Source organism: Mercenaria mercenaria, chromosome 14 (assembly GCF_021730395.1).
Source record: "Mercenaria mercenaria strain notata chromosome 14, MADL_Memer_1, whole genome shotgun sequence".
NCBI classification, from domain to species: Eukaryota; Metazoa; Mollusca; class Bivalvia; order Venerida; family Veneridae; genus Mercenaria; species Mercenaria mercenaria.
The window spans coordinates 68,529,900-68,546,469 of NC_069374.1; the positions used below are offsets into that span (position 1 = coordinate 68,529,900).

A 16,570-nucleotide genomic window follows, 5' to 3' on the forward strand; every position below is an offset into this window, starting at 1 on the left:
TGTTAAATGGCACTTTCTTTAAATTAAGTTATTTGATGATTTTCAATTCATATAAGGAACGTCACAGTAACCAACCTGAAGCAGAACATTTCGCAATAATTACATAACAAGACATACTCAAATTAATCATATATTTATTGTTTATTCAAAAGATATATAGAAAAGCACAATTAGATTAATTTATATAATTGCAATTATACAACCAACAATATAATATAATATACAGGCAGAAGGTTATTCTATAAAGATCTTAAAGATTCTACATTATACTCTAAAACATACTATGTCAAAATAACAATATTCCGATTAAAAAAAATGTTACATTAAGTATATCTTAAGACTATTTTAGGAAACACTGAAATGTGATTGAAAGCTGTTTATCGAAAGTTTGCTGGAGACATAATTTTACATCAGAATTGTAGTACATTGCGATGTGAGGATCGTATGAAGGAGTGATTGAAGATATGTATACAAATGCGTCTGTAAATGCATGTGTTTTTGCTATTTATGAGAGTTCGTTAATGTAAGTGTGCATGTATGTGTGAGGGTATGCATTTGTGAGCGAGTTCTGAGAGCGAGCAAACACACCTGTGAAATCGCTGCATGTGCTATAAAATCCGTACATCAAAGTGTGTTAATTATTCATGAGCAAGTTAAAGATTAAGTTATACATAAGATGCATGAAATGCATTTACCTTGACAAAGCCTTACCGCATTTTACAAGATAACAACCAGTAAATAATATGTCAATAAATCAAAGGATATCTCTAAGTATAAACTACTGACTTGAATGCAATATTGTGCCATAAATTGTGATACAACTGTTGTTGGTAAGAGTGTTATGACAAATTAAGTAAAACAAAGAAAACATATGAGCCACGCAATGAGAAAACCAACATAGTTGGTTTGCGACCATCCGCGCAGTCTGGTCAGGATCCATGCTGTTCGCCAACGGGTTCTCTAACTGATATAGGCTTTGAAAGCGGACAGCATGGATCCGGATGCGCAGGCTGGTCTGGAACCATGCTGGTCGCAAAGCAAAGCCACTATGTTGGTTTTCTCATGGAGCAGCTCATATATTCTTTTTACAAGCTTCTAACTGATTTTGGTTGTATACTAAATCATTCGATAAAAAAATCTTCTTTTTGTTTTCTGTCAAATGTATGTCAAAGCTAATATCAAACATTGTTCAGTTTTACTGCAGCCAACCTAAAATCCAGTTAATTTAAAAGTAAATAAAACCGATACAAAATGCTTTAAAACGTTAAAAACGTCATTGCCTTAAATAATAACCAGTAGTTAATTAAATTCAAACCACAAAACTACCTTAATCGATATGTACAATACCTTGTGTGCGTTAGTTATATGATTACGTATATGTAGTTATTATTTAGGCAATAATAAGGCTAAAAGCTATCCTGTTGAAGTTTTGCCGGACAAAGATCTTTAGTTCCAAAATTTACTGTAACGTTACGTAATACTCGAAATTTTGTTCGTTATTGTACGGAGTGAAGACATGTGTATAAACACTGAAAGCCTACATAGTAGAATCAGAAGTCAATGAAGTTTGTAGCGTTATTATTTAAACAAACTGATATGTATCAAACGGGAGCTAAGCCACTAGCTACTTGTACACCTTATTATTCCTTAAAAAAGAATTTTCACAAAAATGATTTTGTTTCAGACGTAAACTAGAAAATGCTTTTGTAAAAAAGCGCATGTCTCCCCCAATGCAAAGTCCTATAGGCAAGAAGTCAATAGGGGTCAGGAGCGAAAGTCAAAGAGACACTGATGGCTGCAATAGGGATCATCTACTTGGCATGTCAAGTCATCCCGCTAAATTTCGACACTCTTGGCCTAGTGGTTCTCAAGTCACTGTTCAGGCTCCTGTGACCTTGACCTTTGATCAAATGACCTCAAAATAAATAGGGGTCATCTACTCTGCATGCCCAATCATCCTATTAAGTTTCAACATTGTAGGTCAAGTGGTTCTCAAGTTATTTCCAAAAAATGATTTTACATGAACAGGCCACTATGACCTTGACTTTTAATAGACTGACCCCAAAATCAATAGAAGTCATCTACTCTGCATGTTCAACCATCCTATGAAGTTTCAACATTCTGGGTCAAGTGGTTCTCAAGTTATTGATCGGAACTGGTTATCAATGTTCAGGCCCCTGTGACCTTGACCTTTCACAAAGTGACCCCAAAATCGTTAGAAGTCATTTACTCTGCATGAACAATCATCCTATGAAGTTTCAACATTCTGGGTCAAGTGGTTCTCAAGTTACTGACCGGAAATGGTTTTCAATGTTCAGGCCCCTGTGACCTTGACCTTTAATGGAGTGACCCCAAAATCGATAGAGATCATCTACTTTGCATGTACAATCATTCTATGAAGTTTCAACATTCTGGGTCAAGTGGTTCTCTAGTTATTGATCGGAAATGGTTTTCCATGTTCAGGCTCCTGTGACCTTGACCTTTGATGGAGTGACCCTAAAATCAATAGGGGACATTTACTCTTCATGACCAATCATCCTATGAAGTTTCAACATTCTGGGTCAAGTGGTTCTCTAGTTATTGATCGGAAATGGTTTTCAATGTTCAGGCCCCTGTGACCTTGACCTTTGACGGAGTGACCCCAAAAACTATAGAGGTCGTCTACTCCAGCAGCCCTACAACTCTATGAAGTTTGAAGGTTCTAGGTCAAATGGTTCTCCAGTTATTGCTCGGAAATGAAGTGTGACGTACGGACGGACGGACGGACGGAAGGACGGACGGACAGACAGGGCAAAAACAATATGTCTCCTGGGGGAGACATAATAATGCAAATATTAAAAATGTCTATTAGCTACTAAATCAGTATTTATAACGAGACGAATCAAGTTTCAGAAATCGTATTCATACTCAATTTGGGTGTTTATCTTTCCGCATGTTTGAAATCAAGTCGATGCTGTTCAGAACACAGCTGGCTCCTCACCATGATAACATCCTAAACCAAGTTAGGTTTCACGTACAGTAACTATTATCAATTTATATACCGGCAATGAATCTATATCACTGATAGCAAAACGTTTACATTTATCCAACATTTTTCCGTATGTACATATGTACACGTATATCCATTCTGCAATTACATTTCCATAGTACAATATGTTATATCCTGTATATCGATTCTGATAGTATTACATACATTTGTGAAATCATTAAAAATGGACAAAAGTCCATTTCCATGTTATAAGAATTATCAACATTAGAATATAAAAAAAGCAAAGAAAGCATGTTTTTTTTTTATTTGCCTGACGTCCCTAGGTGTTTAACACAGTCACAGATATATAGTAGAATGTCCAGTTGTTTAGAAATGCAAGTTCTCATATTCTACGTTTCTCACATTGCCCATACCTGAAACGAATCTCAAATATTAAGTTTATCGAACTAACGTTTTATGAAATATATTTCTGCAGAAATTACAACAAAGGTGGTTATATGCTGCTAATCGAAGTGAAATTGTACCGGAAAAGGTAACTACTAGTCAGATTTACACAGAGAGAGAGAGAGAGAGAGAGAGAGAGAGAGATAGAGAAATTTTGAAACGTAACATGTATAACAAATTTGCTTATTATTCAAATCAATGTATTTTGTTTTGATCCATCAGTTCTATGTTGAGTCTGTATTTTCAAACCAATGAAAATACAGACTCCATGTTTCTCTGCTGTGAATATAGCTCTATATATGGTATGGATAATCAATAAATACTTCTATGTGTGAATTATATTTAAATCAAGAAACTAGGCAACACAAATCTCAAACATATAAAGGGTCAAATTGCATAGCACTTTTACCGTCAAAGCACTAACTGGTTTGTAACTAACACTACGCCGACAAACGCTTTTGCTACAATCATAGATCAATTCTCACTTATGCAGACATTAAGCGAGACAATCCTAACACGAAAACGAAACGCAAAAAGATATACATTTTTGTAATAACTTTCGGTTACAATTAATTTGATAGAACTTTTTCATGTTTTCAGTTGCATAATTTCAAAAACGTTACACTAGCGTCAAAGTGAAGCACAGCAGATAAAAAATGTCTTTAAAACAATTAGATACACAAGATTTTGAAATAGAAGCTATTCTTACAACAAAATCCCTTTGGAAGAAGTCTCTTATCTTCAAAACATATCACGCTTTATTGTCGAAATAGTAAATTAGGAATTGACTGGATAAAAATGTACTAACGTACTGATAGGCGGACGGACAGACTAATCGTACTCATATTCTCCCCAAGCTAAATTGGGAGTGTTCAACCTGTAAATGGGAATATCTGAATATAGCTTTTTATTTAAAGAAAAGGCCCTAGTGATAGCATCAGTACTTTAGTATGTAATGTTTTAGTGTGTCGTTAGATTAGATCCACACATTGCTAGTCATCCTTTAGTATTCACACTAAAAATGTGCTCTTCACATAGGAGAGAGTTTGTTTGTCGTTTATGCGTAGTATTATTAAGTGTTGTTTTTGTTTACATTCACAACGTGACTGCTTGGTTTTCATATTCATAAAATCATGCAAGTGTGCGTTTCTGTCAGACTTTCCTAATGTTATTTCAGAGCCTACTTGCATCAAACAAAATCACGTCGATTCAGATTGTACAGTAGTTAAAATTTAGAGTGGTACTTACTTTCGGGAGCTGTGTCATACGTGTGTTCTGGGGCTGTAATAAATAAATAAATAAATAAATAGCTCTATCATGAAACTATATCCATGTAGGTTTGGGTAATTAATGTAGAGTGAATGAAACTAAATGTTATGTAGGTAAAAAGTTGCAAAGATATAAGTACAAAAAGATTTTATTCTATGTTTCACTTTTAAGTATCATCTTTTCTTTGAAGTTAGTTATGTGTATCCTTAAACTGCACGTTCCATAAAATTTAAGTTGAATTGCAAGTACCTTCTTATAAGAAATACTTTACTACCTTGGGTTCTATCGAGAATTTCATAAGCGACGTTTTCATCATCAGAAACATTAGTGTTGCCTGCAAAAACATAAATTTACCTAAAGTAATGGCTATTTTCATCAAGTATATATAGCGTACATTTTGACAATTTGTATTTGAAGAATACAAACACTATGTATTAAGTCACAGCTCCGCATAAATATTGTTGTTTCCATTTTACTCTATAGCTACAATTTTGCCTTTGCAATGGTTCAATGGTTATTTTACCCTTTGCATCCAAATGGTACGACTGATATATATATATATATACACACACACATATATATATATATATTGGGTCTTTCTTTTGTTTTTAAAGACCCAATAACTTGAAAATTAGACCCAATAAGCAGGTAGAGACCCAACCGTACGGGATGAATCTCACCATAGACCCAACAACATGGCTATTTTAAATATAATTATATATATATATATATAAGAGAGAATTTATACGAACTAAATCACCACCACAATATACCAGACAAATTACGGCAAAGCGCCTAGAAGTACAAACGAACACGCACATGCCACAGCAAGTCCACTAACCCAATAAGATTAGTTTCGATGCTGCTTTATATACGAGCCCGAATTGTACTTCACATTCGTACTGGTTCAATCTTTGCATATATATACTCAAATCTTTGTTTTCATGTCTCACAAATCAGAAGTGACATTTTAGTTGTTTTTTTTTTAACTGAATAGAACCAGAGAAGCTATATTTTCTCTCTCTGAAAGTTAACTGGATCTCGAGGATAATCAATCGATACAATTTTCTTGTACCTGTACTATACAGTCGTAAGTAAGAATTAATAATTCTAAAGCCTTAGCTATCATAAATTTGGTCAAACCTTTACCGTTTCTTACAAAACTCTTTGGACAAGTGGACTTGAGCAGGACTTGAACTATTTATTTCCGTATAAAGCGTTCAATTACGTGGTTAAACATCCCCAAGGGTGAGGCAAAACATCAGCCCTAGGGTGATGATTGGTCAACAAAAGCCGCAATATTTACCCGACAAGACAATGTTCTCATTTAAATCACTGAAAGCACCATTTACGTCCTACAACCTGTGTTTTCTAAGCGTTAACCAATCAATATATTATTACACGATGTATGTCAATTCTCAAAGATAAACTTCATGTGACATCTAAGATGTTGGAAAAAACTTAATTGTTTCGTAGAAGATTTGTGATGTGTGATTCGAAATCTGCACTGTCTAGTTAAACACTCTTTATTGTCTAGTTATTCAATAACTTTGAATGTTTAAATTTGCTCTTTCTGAAGAGTATTAACCGAAAACTTGTAGAGCTGATTACCTAAACCATACCGAATTATTCTTAACATATATTATAACTACCATGACGTTATTTTGTAAGTCTCGATCATTTTCAAATCACAACAACCATAACAGGTATATAGTTACACTTACATTCATTGTGTGTAGTTTGTTCTTCTACCATTAAATTGTCAAAGTTAATTTGGACCATAGACTGCTCTGGTTGCCTGTAAATGGATACAAGTGACATTTTGGAGTACAATTAAAAAAAGTGCCTAAAACATTTAAACTCATTACGTTCTTTTACGATGAACATTATAAATGTGTTTGTACAAAAGGACATATAACAATCACGATGAGGTTTTGATAAACAGACGTCTTTGCAATAAGTTGAATCACATAATTCGTTCATGGCTAGTAACCTCGCACTTACAGTAAAAAGAAGACAAAGATGTTTTGGATAGGTCGAAAAGTTCAATTCCAGCAATGCCGTAGTAAGCAAGGCGAAACAAAACCCTAACTTGACAGATTCAATGGCATTTTACCTCACAAGCCGAACCCTGTGAGGATATTGTCAGTTGCATGTGGAAGGCAAGTGACATCTGGTTAAAAAAACTAAATATTACTTATCAACTACAATAAGTGTTTTATCTATTACGCATGCAAGTTGTTTTTTAATAAATAAATGTGTTTAACATACATAATAATAATAATATAATAAACGCGTAGACATCTGTCTTATGTTTCTATGTAACAGATAAACGGTTATATCTCGGCACGAAATTTATTATTAACTTGTTAAATAGCCTAAGAATAATACAGATGTAAAGTATGCACGATTACCTGTCAGTAGAACGTATTTTCTTTACGAGTTTCTTCAACTTGAAGATGCTAGACGCTGTAGAAACTACAACCAAGAGTGTTGCAAGAACTGCAATTACAGCTACTGTTGAGTTATCGGCTGATGCGTCATGTGGTTTCCCTGATTTATATTCAGAACTTACATGTTGGCGTCTATTCAGTTTGTAATAATGTGGTACTACGTTACCAAAATAACAAAAAATAGCTTTAATGTAACATACCATTTGGGACTGAGACAACTGAGACGGATTGAACTACATACCTAATATTAATATTTATAGGACCAAAGGTCTATGCAAATTAACAATTAACTGCAGAGAAGGTAAAATAATACATCATGTGAATATCCGTTGAATATTTTGTACATTTTCAAAATTATACGTTGTTCTGGTAAAAGGCAGGTAACATATTGCATTGGTTACATAAACAAGAGGGCCATGATGGCCCTATATCGCTCATCTGAATACCACTGCTCTTAATGATAGGATCAAGTTTTGACGATAGATCACATAGGCATACACTTTAAAAATCATCAGGATAAATATTTTCTTGTAACAGTCCCTTTAGACCTATGGGTCATGTACTAGTCATAGCCAATCTCCATACCAAAGATAATAGGTAAGGGTAGATTTCTCGGAAGCACAGAGCACCAAAAACACAGCCCCAGAGCCACGCATTTGCCAACAACAAAAAGAAGCTGTAATGGAAAAATATTTCAGACGGGTTGCTTCAAACATCCAACAAGTACATATTAATTCATGTTACATATTGACGGAGGGGAAGGAAATAGTAAAGGGCGAAATGGGGTCGGGGGGGGGGGGGGGGGGGGGGGGAGGAAGGAGCCCAAAGGGGAAAGTTGAACAAGGACGAATATACAAGGGAATGCCGTGTTCTTTAGAAACAGTCGCACTACAACGTAAACCACAACAGCACAGGCACTCATGTACCAGAGATATACATACACATATGGGAACATTAGACCCATCGATTTTTCGCACGAGTGAAATATTTTATATAGCGCAAAGAAGGAGCCCTTTACTTTATTTAAATTTATAGAAAAAGTATTATAGGTATTTTAGCTTTGCGAACGATGTGATAATATTCAATGCATTGTCTTTCTTATGAATATTTTATTTTTAAAATGAATTTAAAAGAAAATGGTATTTTTTGCGTATATTTTATGTCTGTCTATCTACAATTAGATACATAGTAAAAATATGGATAATTTGCTGAAATTTGTTCTGTTTAACAAAGAATAAATAGATTCTTATTTGCCCTTGAAGACCATTGCAAACGACTTAGTAAACTATATTCATTTAGCTATTGTTTCATATTAACTTCAGTTTTCTAGGTAAAGAAGAAAATTGTCTTTTTTAAGCATTTTGCAGATGAGTATAGTTTTTTTTTCGTTATCGGAAAGACTCAAACATTCTCGTACATTTTCGTAAATTCTTACGGAATTTAAGCTCCTTAACGGTAAGGACTGATTTCTTCTCACCCGCTAAACTGCACACATGTATGGATTTATAAATTAGTGGACGCTCCATAATATGATTTTATTTAAGCCAATAGTGAACTTTAAACAGCTTGAGGATCGAAATTCAAAATTTCAAAATGAAGAATTTCGAGTTTGCATTGAATTTGAACCTTGCTCGAAGCTCGAAACTGAAATGTTCAGTGTTTCATTCGAGCCAGCATTGGACATCGAGTCTGTCGAAAATGGAAACCTTAAGGAACGGATTTCGAGCTTGAATTAAATTTCAAGCGTGTAAGCAGAAAAAAGACTTAAAACTGAGTTTCAAAACGTTGAAATCTGAGGCGGAACCATACCGAATTATTCTTAACATATATTATAACTACCATGACGTTATTTTGTAAGTCTCGATCATTTTCAAATCACAACAACCATAACAGGTATATAGTTACACTTACATTCATTGTGTGTAGTTTGTTCTTCTACCATTAAATTGTCAAAGTTAATTTGGACCATAGACTGCTCTGGTTGCCTGTAAATGGATACAAGTGACATTTTGGAGTACAATTAAAAAAAGTGCCTAAAACATTTAAACTCATTACGTTCTTGTACGATGAACATTATAAATGTGTTTGTACAAAAGGACATATAACAATCACGATGAGGTTTTGATAAACAGACGTCTTTGCAATAAGTTGAATCACATAATTCGTTCATGGCTAGTAACCTCGCACTTACAGTAAAAAGAAGACAAAGATGTTTTGGATAGGTCGAAAAGTTCAATTCCAGCAATGCCGTAGTAAGCAAGGCGAAACAAAACCCTAACTTGACAGATTCAATGGCATTTTACCTCACAAGCCGAACCCTGTGAGGATATTGTCAGTTGCATGTGGAAGGCAAGTGACATCTGGTTAAAAAAACTAAATATTACTTATCAACTACAATAAGTGTTTTATCTATTACGCATGCAAGTTGTTTTTTAATAAATAAATGTGTTTAACATACATAATAATAATAATATAATAAACGCGTAGACATCTGTCTTATGTTTCTATGTAACAGATAAACGGTTATATCTCGGCACGAAATTTATTATTAACTTGTTAAATAGCCTAAGAATAATACAGATGTAAAGTATGCACGATTACCTGTCAGTAGAACGTATTTTCTTTACGAGTTTCTTCAACATGAAGATGCTAGACGCTGTAGAAACTACAACCAAGAGTGTTGCAAGAACTGCAATTACAGCTACTGTTGAGTTATCGGCTGATGCGTCATGTGGTTTCCCTGATTTATATTCAGAACTTACATGTTGGCGTCTATTCAGTTTGTAATAATGTGGTACTACGTTACCAAAATAACAAAAAATAGCTTTAATGTAACATACCATTTGGGACTGAGACAACTGAGACGGATTGAACTACATACCTAATATTAATATTTATAGGACCAAAGGTCTATGCAAATTAACAATTAACTGCAGAGAAGGTTAAAATAATACATCATGTGAATATCCGTTGAATATTTTGTACATTTTCAAAATTATACGTTGTTCTGGTAAAAGGCAGGTAACATATTGCATTGGTTACATAAACAAGAGGGCCATGATGGCCCTATATCGCTCATCTGAATACCACTGCTCTTAATGATAGGATCAAGTTTTGACGATCGATCACATAGGCATACACTTTAAAAATCATCAGGATAAATATTTTCTTGTAACAGTCCCTTTAGACCTATGGGTCATGTACTAGTCATAGCCAATCTCCATACCAAAGATAATAGGTAAGGGTAGATTTCTCGGAAGCACAGAGCACCAAAAACACAGCCCCAGAGCCACGCATTTGCCAACAACAAAAAGAAGCTGTAATGGAAAAATATTTCAGACGGGTTGCTTCAAACATCCAACAAGTACATATTAATTCATGTTACATATTGACGGAGGGGAAGGAAATAGTAAAGGGCGAAATGGGGTCGGGGTGGGTGGGGGGGGGTGGGGAGGAAGGAGCCCAAAGGGGAAAGTTGAACAAGGACGAATATACAAGGGAATGCCGTGTTCTTTAGAAACAGTCGCACTACAACGTAAACCACAACAGCACAGGCACTCATGTACCAGAGATATACATACACATATGGGAACATTAGACCCATCGATTTTTCGCACGAGTGAAATATTTTATATAGCGCAAAGAAGGAGCCCTTTACTTTATTTAAATTTATAGAAAAAGTATTATAGGTATTTTAGCTTTGCGAACGATGTGATAATATTCAATGCATTGTCTTTCTTATGAATATTTTATTTTTAAAATGAATTTAAAAGAAAATGGTATTTTTTGCGTATATTTTATGTCTGTCTATCTACAATTAGATACATAGTAAAAATATGGATAATTTGCTGAAATTTGTTCTGTTTAACAAAGAATAAATAGATTCTTATTTGCCCTTGAAGACCATTGCAAACTACTTAGTAAACTATATTCATTTAGCTATTGTTTCATATTAACTTCAGTTTTCTAGGTAAAGAAGAAAATTGTCTTTTTTAAGCATTTTGCAGATGAGTATAGTTTTTTTTTCGTTATCGGAAAGACTCAAACATTCTCGTACATTTTCGTAAATTCTTACGGAATTTAAGCTCCTTAACGGTAAGGACTGATTTCTTCTCACCCGCTAAACTGCACACATGTATGGATTTATAAATTAGTGGACGCTCCATAATATGATTTTATTTAAGCCAATAGTGAACTTTAAACAGCTTGAGGATCGAAATTCAAAATTTCAAAATGAAGAATTTCGAGTTTGCATCGAATTTGAACCTTGCTCGAAGCTCGAAACTGAATGTTCAGTGTTTCATTCGAGCCAGCATTGGACATCGAGTCTGTCGAAAATGGAAACCTTAAGGAACTGATTTCGAGCTTGAATTAAATTTCAAGCGTGTAAGCAGAAAAAAGACTTAAAACTGAGTTTCAAAACGTTGAAATCTGAGGCGGAATGTTTTGGGCAAGTTAGAAGTAGAAGATTGAAATTCAAATTTTCGAAAGGATGACGTTGAATTTTGCTTACATTGAATTTCGCACAAACTCGGAAATCGAAATTAAAATCAAAAGAAATCATCGAATTTTGAGGCAGAATTGAAATTAAAGCCAGCAGGAAGATTGAAATTCAAATATTTTGCGGGGAGCGGTGGTCTAGTGGATAATGTGTCGGCCGCTCAACCCAGGGGTCGTGGGATCGAGCCCTACTGGGGTCACGGCCATGACTTCTCATATGACACCAGTGCTGGTATTTCAAGGAAGCTTGAAGCCTTCATCACAATCGAGCTAAAACAAATTAGTATAAATGACACTAAATATTTTGAGCTAGCATGAATTTCTAGTCAATCTTTTCAAAATTTGAAGTACGATTTTCGAGCTGGCTCGACACTAATTGTTTGCTCGATATTTGACTTTTTAAAAAATTATTATCAATCTTTAGGCTGTTCATTCAATACAAGATCGAAATTTGGCTTTTGGAATATTATGAATTTCGATCATTGAGCTGGCCACAAATTAAAAGCTATTTTGAAATTTTACATTTCTCGATCTTCAGGGGTAGCTTGGGATAAAAATTCGACAAGTTATGAAGTTGAGTTTCGATCGTCGAGCTGGCATAAGATTCTAAGCTAGTTGGACACCGCTCACGACATAATAATAAATGTGCAGTTATTTGATTACACAAAAAAAAACTATTTAAAAGCTTTATTTCATAATCATGATCATCAAACAAAGTATTATAAAAGCGGGCGTCCCTCTGATTGTAATATAGTAGAAATTATTTTTGCAACGGGATTGTTTGGTTTTATAATAATGTGTTTGTTGAGAATGCCGTTATAAAGGTATTCTGATTAATCCGCCAAATACCATATAGGTTCCGATTAGTTCCAATTTATTTTCTAATTTATTTTTTCAGTCACTGTAAATTAGACTTGACATTATTCCTTAAATCCATATGATCAAAAGTATTAATGTAACGGTACATGGATTACTTGTTAGACATCGGCCTAAAATACGGAGTATGCCGAAAACTAACGAACTGTCTCGACAGCCGATTTACCTGGACAAACTTATTATCGGGTTTTGTGGTGATTTTCACGATGGGTCTAATTTTCCCATATGACTACGATCAACTGAATAACATAGAAAAACAAACAAGCAACACATATGAAAACAGTATAGGCATTGTAACTGAAAATACAAACTTCAAGTAGGAGCGATCTATATTAGATGTATGTGAAGTTAACTGCGTCAAAATACAAGGACTGAAAAAATTATTAAAATATCAATTCCTGAAAAAGAGTTATTTGAGCTGAAGAAAATGATCCCGGATGAAATATTTGGAAAAAATGGAGACAACTCCGCAAAGACTTTATGATAGGCTTAGGTGACTATTGATTTAGTACCTCATGCAAACTATGCACTTTTTACCTCTAATCATGAAAAAAGCATGCATACTTGCCACATGGATTAGCAACCTGAATATAAAACTATGTAAAGATCAAATAATTGATTGCTCTGGGGAAAGTAGGACATTTTTTGTGGTGAAATTTGTCAACAAACAGACGATTTTTTTAAAAAGTAAAAACCCACAGAATTTCACAAGGTGAAATATTTTGAAAAGGCTACTGCTGGAAAGAGAACAATATTCCCATACATATGCGTCAAAGTATGGGAAAAATATCTAGAAATATGAGAAAATCTAAGAAATCAATTTCAAAACTGTTAGATGCATAACTGTGTAATCATACATGGCATTTATCATAGATAGGTTACTCTTCCTTTGCACTGATATAACATGGGCAGGATTAGGATTAAGAAACGGTGATCACTCAACAATTTCACTATATAAACGGATTGTTTCCCTTGTGTAAAGAAGGCTTAGGGTAAGTCTCTAAACAGTAGGGTACCGTTATAGACTCACAAGCATACAAACGCACCCACACAAGTAGGAAAAAAACAATTAAGTAACGTCTTAGGATTCGGCTGCCAAAACAAAGGGGAGCACGAAAACTTACTAAAAGTAAAGGGGAAGGGGATGCAAAAAGTAACGTAAATCCAAGGGAAAGGAGCGGGCAATAATGGGAGTGAGGCGTAGGAAAAGCGCTTACAACAAACAAGAAAACATACGCAACAGACAATACAAGACAGACAAAACAACCAGTTGAAAATAGGGGCACCGCCTTGGAACGGTCAGTAACCTATATAAAGAAAACTGGGGGTTTAAACGCGTTTAGGGCATGCCAACCTCGCACTTACCCTATTTTCAACAACTTAAGCAACACAATGTAAATAAAGTCCCCGCTGAGAAAGGCTCTAACATTAGTGCAAAAATAATAGATAAATAAAGCAAAACATAAAATTCAGGTAAATTTAAGGTATATTTACACCAATGTACTCAACAACTTGTCTGAAGTCAAACAAAAGCCTAACTTTTAAGGGCACGACTAAGAAAACTGCAAGACTAAAATCAAATCCCTCCGTCCGTTGTATGTAGGATTTAAGAGAAAAGCATCATGGAGTCTTACACTTTATTAGTCATCGCACCATAAAATAGGAAAGCGTAGCAATTAACTGTAGAGGGGCCAATCACTAAACATGCACTGTGCTTCACGATTTCCGCATCGTATCCCCTTTTGAGAATCCAAGGTCCAGGGTCCTAGGCTCAAATGCTGCATTTTTGTACTAGCATGACTATTACTTACCCTGGAAGCTTAAATAACATATAAAACCAATCTCATTAGATGCTGCTGAGATAACTTCATTTACATAAAATAAAGGGAGGTAATTTGTCATAAATTCAGTCAAAAGTTATCTACCCTGATTGTCCGAGTCAATCTGATTGTATAAATGACATTTCAAATCAGTATCTTCATTGGTTACTGAGATACACTCATTTTAATTTGAAACAAAGGGAGATAATTTGACATAAAATCAGTCCATAGTTATCTACCCTGATTGTCTCAGTCCAACTAATGACAATAATGAAATTTTATATGAGTCCTACAAATACTTACTGAGATGAATCCATTTTTATTAAAATCAGTGGAGGTAATCATGCATTGGTATATGCATGTAGAAGATACAGAATACAAGCCTTTACAACAATATATTAGAAATGTAAGTAAAAGTAGAAATTTCTTACCATGGAAGACATAAATAACATTTCAAACCAATCTCATTAGAAGCTGCTAGGTATATTCATTTACATAAAAAATAAAGGGAGGTAATTTGTCATAATTTCGGTCAATATGTATCTTTACTGATTGTCCAAGTCCATTTGATGTTATACATGAAATTTCAGATCAGTATCTTCACTAGTTACGGAGATATACCCATTTTAATTTGAAATTAAGGGAGATAATTGGACATAAAATCAGTTCATAGTTATCTACCCTGATTGTCTGAGTCCAACTAATGACAATAATGAAATTTCAAATGAGTCCTATAAGTACTTACTGATATAAATCCATTTTGATTAAAATCAAGGTAGGTAATCAGATATAAAATAACTCCAGAACCTATGATTGGATCCCCGACAGATTCATCATGGAATCCCAGATTTATTGTTGTTGAAGGTATTTTGCAAGTATGTGTGCAATTTTTATTAAAGCTGATTGCAAAATGTGGTCTCTATCATGTTTACAAGCCAAAAAAATGTCAAATTATGCCCCTTTAAGGGGACATAACTCTGGAACCCATGATGGGATCTGGCCAGTTTTCGAAAGGAACCAAGATATTATGCTAATACAAGTTGTGTGCAAGTTTGATTGAATTTGATTGCAAAATGTTGTCTCTATCGTGTGTGTTCACAATCCCAAAATAGCAAATTTTGGCCCTTTAAGGGGCATAAATCTGGAACCCATGATGGGATCTGGCCAGTTTCCGAAAGGAACCGAGATACAATGCAATACAAGTTGAGTGCAAGTTTGATTAAAATCAAATACAGAATGTGGTCTCTATCGTAGTCACAAGGAAATTGTAGACGGACGGACGGACGGACGACGGACGAAGGGTGATCACTAAAGCTCACCCTGTCACTATGTGACAGGGTGAGCTAAAAAGTGTAGCGTTGTAGATAATGAATCCGGTTGATGGACAAGTGTCACAACAGAGCATTTACCTAGAAACAAGTTGGAGGCCAATATAGCGGCAAAAAAGGAAACACATATATTTTTTATCATATAATTCATTATTCAATCGGTATGTTACATTAAAGCCTTTCTATTTTTGTTATTTTGGTAACGTAGTACGACATTATTACAAACTGATTAGACGCCACCATGAAACAATCTTCATACAGCTAATATTGGTTCATCTGTGTTCTAGTTACAAATGTAATATAATAAACAGGTATAAATGAAAACCAGAACAGTATATGTTTTATTTGTGGTCGCCATACTTGGAAAGCTATTTATAGAAAACAAAAGCTTTCTAGAATTGTATGTGCAGCTTGATATGAATGCGTTTTACTCAAATTGCCCGTCCCTGGAAATTCAGATGCAATATCCGGGAACCAGTAGTCGGACAAATTTTCCTATCTTTTCTTCAGTATTTAATTCATACATGAAACCAGAATTGAATGAGCTTTAACTCTTACTGCATCCGAAAATATAATCAGCTGCACGTAATGACGAACTAAGTATAGGTCTTTTAGGGCCTCGGATGGGGTCATAAAATTTCTCTTGTAGTTAATCAATAGCCGTACATTGATTTGTTGTTATGTTGATACTAAAATATCTTTACACATTACTTTATCATTCATCATTACAACAATACATATCAAAGTTAACCATGTTTTCGCCAGAAAGCTACATAAGCATGAGAAGCTAACTTTGCATAACTCAAATTTCTTCTTACACGAACTCTGCATTGAATAGATTTAGAAGGAATTCAAACCAAATCTTGACAGTCCTGCAATTTATGTGCTAAA

At 34.5% G+C, this 16,570-nt stretch overlaps 1 protein-coding gene and 1 long non-coding RNA gene across 2 annotated transcripts in view; both read right to left on the reverse strand.

The window, feature by feature from the left end:
- LOC128548226 (multiple epidermal growth factor-like domains protein 10) overlaps positions 1-16,570 on the reverse strand; it is a 197,494-nt gene that overhangs the window by 77,632 nt on the left and 103,292 nt on the right. The window lies entirely within an intron of this gene.
- On the reverse strand, positions 171-7,244 carry LOC128548561 (uncharacterized). Its single transcript, XR_008367161.1, has 5 exons — positions 7,117-7,244; positions 6,427-6,500; positions 4,977-5,036; positions 4,682-4,714; positions 171-3,402 (listed from the first exon to the last, which is right to left on the reverse strand). It is a non-coding gene; the product is annotated as an uncharacterized LOC128548561 (long non-coding RNA).